This window comes from Triplophysa dalaica, chromosome 4 (assembly GCF_015846415.1).
Source record: "Triplophysa dalaica isolate WHDGS20190420 chromosome 4, ASM1584641v1, whole genome shotgun sequence".
In the NCBI taxonomy this organism is placed as follows: Eukaryota; Metazoa; Chordata; class Actinopteri; order Cypriniformes; family Nemacheilidae; genus Triplophysa; species Triplophysa dalaica.
Genome location: NC_079545.1, coordinates 16679155 through 16690228, shown reverse-complemented (window position 1 = coordinate 16690228; position 11074 = coordinate 16679155). Strand labels below are relative to the sequence as shown.

At 38.9% G+C, this 11074-nt stretch overlaps 1 long non-coding RNA gene across 1 annotated transcript in view; it reads right to left on the bottom strand.

Moving 5' to 3' along the window:
- Positions 1 to 353: 353 nt before the first annotated feature.
- Positions 354 to 11074, bottom strand: part of LOC130420029 (uncharacterized) — a 76266-nt gene continuing 65545 nt past the window's right edge. Inside the window, exons 2-3 of the long non-coding RNA XR_008906570.1 lie at positions 2329 to 2502; positions 354 to 932 (exon numbers count right to left, since the gene is read on the bottom strand). This is a non-coding gene — a long non-coding RNA (uncharacterized LOC130420029). The remainder of the gene's footprint in view (positions 933 to 2328; positions 2503 to 11074) is intronic.

Here is an 11074-nt window from a genome sequence, read left to right as displayed (position 1 = left end):
AAAAAGTTTTTGATGGGATATGGCCAATTTAAATTGCCAGTACTCCCACACATTTCTTTGAACACATTTAGGTACAATACAATACAAAACAATATATCGAAACAAATAGCTCAAACTCAAGACATAGACTGAGACATTTTGCACTTTCTTTTGGTTCTCAGGTCATTCTACTGGACAAATGTCATCAGTTCCCTTTAAGTTCATCGTAATTTTTTGAATAAAATACTATAGACCATTATAAACAATATATAAACAACACTTGTCCAGGAGACCTTCCTATTTCAGTTTTGTTATTTATTTATTTATTTAACGTATGAAAGATATCCGTTTGATATTACAATTGGTTTTATTTTGTTCAAACGTTTGTGTAATGTGTAAAATACTGAGACAGGAAGTACTTCTTAAATTTAAGTTCACACCTTTCAAAATGGTTTATAGGAGTAGTTCATCAGGTTACCGTTTTCCACTACTTAAACAGTTTTTTCAATGGGAGATAAAGGCATCTTTTATTCTAACAACCATTTTAGTGTGTGTACACAGTTGAAACCCAAAAGAGACATATTTAAAAGCCTGTTTGTTTTGGTTTGAGCAGCGGTCTGATTCAGAGACTCTTAATGAGAAATAATAACTGAGAAAGAGAGCTAAATACAGAATAAATGTTTATGTTTGGGTCACACTCTCCGAGGTGGGCTTGATTGGACATGAAACAGGCTTGTAGAATAAGCACATCCTCTATCCTGAATTAGCTTCGCTTTTTGGTCCCATAGCCACAGTGTGATTTTCCATGTTAGGTTTGGAATGGTACCTCTGAACCAGCGCAGGGCGGCGTGTGGTGGATAGGCAACGTTTACTGCATTCGTGTCTGGAAGCTCCGATGACCTCGAGGTTTGCATGTGTGTGGCGGTTGGTCAGACGGATTGATGGGTGGTCTTCTGGACAGATAACACACACAGACACGCACTTGTTTAGTTATGGTGGTCTTCGCCACATTATAGTTATTATTCTCTCATTTCAGTGGTTTTCAGCTTAATGTAGAGTTTGACAAATTGTGAGGGAAAACAGGATTCAGAGGTTTCATGGCTTTTGGACAATTTCTTTCTTGTGATTTTGATCAAGCAGCTTTGGTGCTTATATACTATACAGTTTTTATGGATAAATATAGCACATAATTGCAGGAGGTTCCAGTAGTATAACTGAGAGAACATTGCGTTACACACTACACAGACATATTTGAGGAAATATTATATTAAATCTATTTATTAAAGGTCCAGTGTAACGAATTTAGTGACATCTAGGGATGAGGTTGCGAATTGCAACCAAAGGCTCACACCACCCCTTCCTTTTTGAAGCACTACAAATACGGACATAGAACTAAGATGTCATCATGTTTTCACTTCTTTCCAAAAGGAGGTAAAGTATTTACAAAACTTGATATGTACAGCAATTTGTCCGTTTAGGGATACTGTCGAAAAAGCATGGTGAATTCCATCTAAGGGAACCCGCGGTGTATGTAAATAGAAATAGGTAATAAAAACATAATGCTTCATTATGTTAGGTCTTTATACACCTGACATAGTTTTGTACTGTATATTATATTGCATTTCTGTCAATAGATCTTCTGAAAATTAATGATTCATATAAATGAAGAAATGTATGTATGGGCAATTCCAGTGTCATGGATGTGACATTTGCAGTAAATACTTGAAACATCAACTCTCCTAGAATGTATTTATTACTGATATATTGAACCATATGTTATTATTTTCAAAGTCCTGACAACAGAAGATATCCATATAAACAAATGTTTCTATTTGAAAAAACAAACGTTGTAATGTGACAAAAATGACTTGTATGACTTCTGTGAATTTAAATGCTTTTTTCATGGTCACGGAATTGCACTATACATTCTGTACCTTATATAAAAAATAAATATACTGTAATTACTCATATTTTATTCATGCCATTGAGTAGTTGCAAGGCTAGTATTATGTTTCTTAGACACAATTAGGACAAAACCATCAAGTTGCTTCTACTATATAAAAATGGGCACAATTGCCCCCATTTTACGCCCATTCCCATCCAGCGTCTCCCCAGGAATCACCTTGACAGTAAAGATACCACATTTTAAGCAATTTTCACACCCGTTCCTCAAATCAACATAGATTTTTGGCAAGAACGGAAGGAACTGACAGTGGATCAAAACAAACCGTAACAGTGTTTGCCCCTGGGGCCTTCACCCACTCTCTCTAACTGTATACAGGTCTGACCACTGTTTATATCCACATGATGCAACGAGACTCACTTCCACAGCAACGCTTCCCTGCTCACCTCTGTATTCGTGTGCAAGTGGTCAGTGTAACGCACCCACACACGCATCTTGCTGTGTCAATCACTTCCTGTATCTCGTGGCGTAGTCCCGTCCAGATACGCGCACACACACACCTGCAGTGCCAGTCCCTCTTTCTCCTCCATTCTGTAGATCTGGCCAATTACAGGCCTTATCTGTGAGTGAGAATAATGAGGTTACACACTGAGCAAATTCTATCATGTCTCTGTAATGAGATTTGGGTTGAGCTGCGTTGCCGCTGCGGACGGGGTGGAGGACAGACACACTCACGCTCATGGCACGTTATCTGCTCCCCATCTCTCCGCCTGACATTCCAGGAAATTGCATTCCAGTGAAGGAGGGAGCAGAGGAGTCAGTCACAGCGTCACACACACTCCCAAAGACACACAGACTACCTTTGCCTTTCTCTCTCTCTCTCTCTCTCTCTCTCTCTCATTCTGTTCTCTGACAGGCTTTTTGATTTATGACTCCAATTCCCTGGTGCAGATGCAGCCCGCACTCATAACCGTGTATATGTATTTTATTTTGCTGCCCTCTCCTTGCCTCAACTCCTGTGCTTTCACATTCTCCCGCACCGCCTGATTGATTATCCCATCCGCACTGTCTACTGTGTTTCTCATCTTTCAGAAGTATAATCTCTCCCAACAGCACAGAGAGAAAGAGACAGACAGAAAAAAGAGAGACTCGGAGCCCAGAATGTAAAGCACCCATATTAGTTTAAGTTCTGCTTCAATCTGGTAGAATTCCAAGCCGAATGAATTGTGCAGGACTCTATGAAAAGGTTTTTCAAAGTGAGTTTCTGTCTTGAGATGGAGTTTATAGAGTTGACATGTTCGATGGTGGCTGCGGTGTACTGAGAGACTTGATGACTGTGGAAATAATTCTTTGTCTCGGTCTGCGTACAACAGTGACTGAGATTCATTTCATGACAAGGCACATTGTGTTACATTTTCCACAATAATTTGTGATTGTAATTTATGAGAAACTCTCATAACTGGCCATGCAAATTGGCAGTGATTTCACTTGTATGTTAAAGGGATAGTTCACCCCAGAAAATGTTATTGCTACTAGTGTTATTAAACTTTGCTGAAGTGTAGGAGAAAAACCACAGCAATTCCGAATCTAGTGACTATTTGTACTGTATATGGTTGTAATAATTCTTTGTCCATTAAATCACAGACTTCAAAGTGTCTTTATTTACTTCTGTGAAGTGGCTTTGTCAATGACGTTAACCTCAGAGGATGAGCTGAGGATACACCCATGCTAACAGCCACAGAAATTCCTGTGCTGCTGCTTTTACAGCTCGTTCAAATCGAGGTTAGCAGCTATGGCGCTAACGCAGGGTTTCCAATGGTTTGGTGTATAGTTAGTGTTTCATTAACGTTCAGAATTTCAACGGGCGGTTTTTAAATGTTGATGTAGGGCATGGAGGAAGACAGCAAATATTGACATCCCTCAAAATAGATTAGCAGGTGACTGGAGAAGACACCACGAAGTGTACAATTAAAGTGATAGTTCACCCAAAAATAAAAATTCTGCAATCGTTTACTCACACTCTTGTCATTTAAACCTGTATGAATTTCTTTCTTCTGCAGAACACAAAAGAAGATATTTTGAAGAATGTTGTTAATTGCCCCCCTATTCACTTGCATTTGTTTTGTGTCCATACAATAGAAATGAATGGGGGCCAGTGTTGTAACCTAGCGACGTCACAAGAAATTCCTCTCAAGATAATGATGTTACCCAACCAGAAATTAGCACAACAGTAAACACGTCACATGTTTTAGTGTCTCAAGACATTTTAAAAACTTCTCTTCATGACGTCCATTGCGCCCACCATAAGTCTAAGCCTTGCTAATTATCAAACCTTCTCACCCTATATTCTGAAAGATTTAGAGATGGTAAAATCAATAACATGTTGTTATTGGGGTCTTTATTTTCATTTCTGTAAGTAATCTTGAACTTGCTTTTTCTTTGTGGTTTTGCCTCAGCTATTGTAAGGAAGTTAGTTTGATTTTTGTGTTTAGCCAGATACATTCTTTTTTCACACCGGTATTAAAAGGTCTTCAGATATCTTTTTTTTAAAAGATTTTAAAAAGAACAGTTCGCCCAAATATACATTTCCCATCATTATTCACCCTCAATCTGTATGACTTACTTTCTTCTGTGGAAAACAAAATAAGATATTTTGAGAAATGTCTCCGGTTTTGTGCCTGTAAAATAGAAGTCGGGCGCAATGTTGTTTGGTTAACAATATTCTTCAAAATACATAATTTTGTGTTCTGCAGAAGAAAATCAAAAACAATAGAATGAGAAGGTGAGAATTATGAAAGAATTTTCAATTTTAGACAAACTCACAAGTCTGTTGTGCTCTGACCACTGATCTATATAAATGACTGGATTGCTCACAATGTCATTACTGATTATTGAAGCCACCGTGCCGCCATGTTGGTATGCCCAAATGTTCTTTTAAATAAATAGGGAGTTATCACATATTAATAATAAAAACGGTAACTTACCAGTCCCCATTTTTATATTTAAAATTTCACAGTACATTCTTACAACGTAAATGTCTTAAGTGAAACAAGCTCTCTACAGTCGTCACCCACTCCCCCAGCATCTGCACCTTCCCCCTGGTTCACTCGTTCCCTTTCACCAGACTATTTTACCAGCCATTCACCATGATTGGACCCGCACCTGATCATCATTCCCTGGAAACTATTTATAGCCCGTGTTTTCTCATATTCATTGTCAGATCTTGTTGTAGTACCGTTTCCTAGTCTGCAATACTTTGACACTCCTGTGGATGTTACCTGATTCCGTGCTTGTTATATTTACCTGTGATGTTTACCTGTCATTGAATGTTTCTCGTTTATTGTGGATGTTACTTTTGGATTTTACTCACCTGTTCTTACCTCTGGATTAAACCTACATCTTGCAACTCAGTTCCTTTGTGTGGCATCGTCCTTCTGACCATCTGTAGCATTAAATTTAGCAAGTAAATGGTTAATTATTTAATGGTGTCATGAATTAAGCAATCGATTTTAACCTGAGATTTTGTTATATAAAAGCTCATTGTATTCAAACGAACATCCTGTAAGTGTCAGAACTGAAGGCGTCCTTGTTACTGAAATGACAACTTTTATTGATACCAGGTCCTGGAACGTACCTATCAATGACGTCATTGATAGGTTGAACACCACCTCCACAGAAGAATATCAACCACTACTTCTCTAGCCCAGCCCACTGGTTCACGAATGACTTAAGCAATGCACACTGTAGACAATCCCGCATTTGTGATGATTTACAAACTGGTAACAATAGCGACATATTTTTAGTCTAAAGATTCAATTTTTCTGTTAAGTTTAAACTAAACCACTGATACCCGCTGTGTTTTGGTTGTTCTCGGAAGACTACATCACTCAACTCAATTTTTCATTGTTGCCATGTTCGTTATTAATAAGCACTTTTATGCTTGTTGTTTGGTCTTGGATCAAAAAGACTCGGCACTTAGGTCTTAATAAATGGTCAGTTGCAGATTTTGAGATAAAATTATAAAATATATGAACAATTTGCATTTTAAGGTTTCTTTGTCCCAAGTTTTATTTGCTTATTTTTTCTGTGAATATCTGGCAACCCTGTCAACCCTAGTGAAGTGCTCTCGAGAGTGGCTAGCCCCGTGTCGTATGTGCAAATTGAGGACTTCTTTCACTGTTATTTTTATCTAGAGCGACCAAGCAACAAACATGCAACACATTGGTTGTGGATGAACACGATCGCTTCCTTCGGATTCTGATAATTAGGAATGCGTGCTTGAAATTTATTTTTAAAGACGTTCCAGCTCACGTGGGTAAAACGTTGAGCGTTTGTTTGCTTCAGTTCACCGTGGATTCCTTTATAAACAAGGCTAGTGTTGATGGTGGATTTTCAGAGAGACTGAGATTAAAAAGCAATGCAGTGCCGTCAATATTGAGTCCGACCGGAATCTTATGCGAGTAAAAATATATGTACGATGCGTCACTATTGCTTATTTAGAAATATTCTGCCCAAAATAGACATAAACGCATCAGAAGTAACAATTCATTTAAAGACAAATTTGAACTTCGAAGTTACTAGCTGAAAAACTGGTTATGGCAGATTGTCATTTTGACTGTAAGTCAATGGTGCTCTGTCAGTGGCATACCAAGATGGCGGTGCACTCGCTTATGGTGGCTTCTCCTCCTGCCGTTTATTTATCGTTCTAGCCGCAGTCCAATCAGTGGCTCAGACTGAGGCAGTACAGAAAAACCATGTTAGTTGCGTTTATTCTGAAAGCTTTATAACCATTTAAAAAAGCGCAACAGATTGGTTTCTCACTCTAATAATGTTGTGGGTCTTTAAGATATTAAAGAACTGCTGAAGGGGCAGTTGTTTACGACGTGCAGGATAAAATGGGAGGAAGTATTTAAATGTTTTTCTACTCCTCTTTCTTATGCATCCCCTCCACTCCTTTCCGCCCTCGTAACAAATCTCTCCCTCTCTCCACGGTCTCTCGTGGTCTGTGCAGGCAGCAGTATTGATAGGGTAATTCAGGCATGATGAACGACCCGATAATCACGAGACGTCTGAAATAAATCACACTTTGATCAATACACACACACGGATGCACAGATCATTACCCTGCAGTAACGCATCCTCTATTATAGCAGCTCATGCACATACATGCACACGCAGGACGGAGCGGAGGGGGAAATGAAAATATTGTGTTTCTGTAATGTAGAGGCAGAGATTGATGAGGGGCTTGGTGCTCTGACCGTTCCACAGACAAAGATGGAGATCAAGGACTTTGCCCAGTATCTTACAAAAACTCTTAAAACTTACCAAGGCTGTTTCGGGTAAAGGCTGTCATGCGTCAAACACAAAATGGCTCTGGAGTTTTGCGTGTCATTTGTGCGAAGCCGGAGGATGTATTTTGCAATTCCATCTTAATGTTGTCTCTGTTGCCCTCTATTTATCTGTCTGACTCATAGTATAAGTGACACAGAAAAATGGCAAACAGCCACCCACCCTGTCTGGAAAATATATGTGATTAATAAGATACAGATTTAAAATATAGCTCAATAACAGCAACTGTAAATGTAACCAAGAAAGATAAACAACTTCACTCAAAAAAATGTAATTTGTCATATTTAATGCACCCTCATGTTATACCAAACTAGTATATGACTCTTTCTTCTGTGGAACTCAAAATATATAATGGTTTTGTGTCTGTACAATGGAAGTCAATGGGGGCCAGTGTTGTTTAGTTACCAAGGTTCTTCAAAATGTTGGTTCCAAAATGAGATGATCGTGTATTGTATTATGTTATCATGTTTAAATTGTGTTTTATTGTGTTAATTAGCTGTATTTTTAGAGTTATTTCTTAAATCAAAACAAACCAACTGCAGTTTGATTTATATTAATGAGAATAGACAATATAAAACATGACTTTTGAAAAATGTCTTCATATATAGTTTATTTAAAACCATATATTTTATATTTTACCACAAAATGTTGCTCTTAACCTCCAGATGGTTTGGAATACTGTTCTCCAAAATATATTAAAATAGTGTTTGTTTTGTCTTTTAGGAGCAACGGTCACTATCCACTTTCATTGTATGTAATAGAGACACCATTACATTCTTCAGCATTATTTGTGTCCCATGAAAGAAATTCGACGCAGTTTCGGAATGACGTGAGGCTGAATAAATCATGACAGAATTTTTATTTCTGGGTGAACTATTCCTTTAACATTCTGTCATCTTTATATGATGAAGGAAAGCGAGACGGGAGAGACAAGACGATAGGAAAAGGGAAACAAGTACAGAGAAAGGTAAGGCAGCATGAATACAGAGCAGAGAAAACAGAAAAAGCGAGAGGGGCTTTGTCATGCTGAATGTAATAAGCAGTAGGTAGTGTGTCTTATGGAAGGTGATTTATGGGGCCTGTCCTGAGCCAGCCAGCACTTTGTCTCCTCTAGCATGGAGGATGAATGGGCTGCTGTCAACCCAGCCAGTACACCCCTCCTCCTTACCCCCCCCTCTCTCCCTCTCTCTTTGTCACTGCCTCTCTCGCTTTCTATCTCTTTCTCAGTCTCTGGTTTTCTCCTCTAGTTTCTAGCTTTTAGAGGTTGCTGATCAACCCTGTTTCCTCCTGTTGTCTCAAACGTACACGATCCCTGTCACCTGAAAAAATCGACTAATCTAAAATAGTTTGACCCCTATCATGTAATGACTGATGTCACCGTTGAAATACTGATAGGCATATTAAATGCATTAGTCATTAATGTAATCCCCTCCATCATCAGAGCCCCTGGAGTATGGCAGGAATGCTAATCCATGGCAGCTGATCAGCTGTTCTCATTTAAACAGTTTCCTCAGTTATCTCCTGACCTGTCATTGACCTCCGCTCTAATCCAACAGAGACTACTCGCTGACATGAAGAAAAATAGCAAGGTCTCAGTTAAACAGTAACTTTTTATTTCTTTTCTTTTCGGCTTTCTATTTTTTCCAACACATGTGGAATGATTATCCCACTGCCAACAAGCAGACAGAAAAGAACCCATGAAAGCACAGTTTTCTATCATAACTTGACGTTTTTCCTGTTGAAATGTTTTGGTAACATCATAGTCATATAAACTGTATTTGCAGGGGGAGGGACATTCTTATTTCAGAAAGCATTGGATTGGACAATAATCTGAGCAGTGCAGTATGACTCGGGCTTCTTTTTCCAATTAATTTAAGTAATTCATTTAGATCCGTTGCCCTGCAAATGTCTGTTAAATGTCAAGTGTTTGTCAACTTTCAGACTAGCATTACATTGCTTCAACGCTAACAGCCAAAGACTTAAAAGCATGTCACATCTGCTTGTGTGTTTGTTGCGTTGACTTGCTTGAGTAGGCGTGTTTTGGTGTCAATAAATCTGCGTGTGCATTTGGTCTCCCTACGATCATTTGTATTTCACAGTATGCATTCTCAGCTCTTCTGCTGACTGCGAGTTTGTCTGTGTGTGTGTGGGTGGGTGTTCGCAGAAGCAGATGGCATATTAATAGTGTAAAATATGATCTGCAGGAACCCAATATGCTTGCATGCTTGTGTTTATGGAAATCACAGTGCACCATGGGAATAAATAATAACCGTTCTGCCAGTCCAAGCCACGAGCAAACGGGGAGATAACTTAAAACAATAATTATAACAACAATCAACTACATATCATATTTTTCTACCTAACTCAATCATGTTTACCAGTGCTGCGCAAGACCAACTCATTCTCCTTGCCAGATAGAGGGCAGCGTTGCTAAAACCGAACGTCTATTCCCACGGCCTCCCTGTCGCTCCTCTTCCATCTCTCCCATCTGCTGAGGATCTAATGCATGATTAGACCTGACAGGAGAGAAACAAAAGGAAAGGGGAAGCTAACAGAAGGAGGCACAACAATTAGCACACAAGCAAGGTGAGTGTTTATCTGCTCTTTCTGTCACTCGTACACCCCCCCCCCCCCCACCTCCCTTGTGTGAGGCGGCTCTGCTGGATCGCTGATGAATAATCCAGGAGCTATTGAGTCAATCCAATAAACATGATCCATCATAACAGCTACATTAAGACATGCACATTTAATTGCTTGGCTTTTGCAGATAATGCAGTTTATGAAAGACTAATGAGAACAGACTATCTTCATGCACTGAGACTGAATATTTATGGAGTGTTTGGAGAAATGAAAAGGAAGAGTTGGAGAAGAAATGCAATATAGTACTGCAATATTAAAAAAACTTATTCATCCCCGCTATACGTGTGTCTCAAAGACATTTAGAAAACTTAGAAGTCCCACTGCATTCAATAATTTTCTTTAAGCATTAGAGAAGCATACGTAAAAGTTTTTGTCGTGTGATAATACTTTCTTCATGCCTTAAACTGGCTAGAATGTTACTTTACTCTCTTGCTTATTAAGCATATGCAGAGTCATGAATATTCAAATTAGTCCCCGCCTCCACTCAATGGCGTGAGCTCGGACCATTGATTATGGGTACATAGATGCCTCATTCGACGCTTGTGCAGCGTATGCTCGTTTTGCAGAAGGAGCGATTGTTTTAGTGCAGAGTCGATGCGCCATCCTTACATATCAATGGCTCAAATCTGTTAACGTGATTGGTTACAGGGTTATGATGTCGTAAACAGAGGCAGTTTCAAACTGCCTTTGGTATACTGTCTTATGGGGAAAATTCTTGACAATGGTTAAAAAGGATGAATTTGCACAGGGTTTATCTTAAAACATATAAGAAACACCACACAGACATGTAAACAACATTAAAAACTTGATTTTCACATCAAGGGGACTTTAAGCACAGTGGGTGACATCTTCAAAGTATCTTCTTTATTGTTCCTCAGTAGAAAGAGTCATATACAGGTTTTCAACCGCATGAGGATAAATAAATGATGAGAGAATTTTCTATTTTCAGGTGAACTATCCTGTTAACCTTGATTTGATGCTGTTGCTAGTTGGAGAGGGTTGTTATTGGTAGTGGATTGGACATATTAATGCAAGACGACTTTACAGTAGATTTGGTTGGGGTGGGACAGGTTGACGGAGACTGTAAATTGTATGTGTGTGTACTAAAATGGAAAAATGGAAACTTTCAGAAGTATGTTGGCACACAGCCTCACACCTTAGGTATGTGGAATAACGGAAACAAAACTTCAATTCTGACTTCAT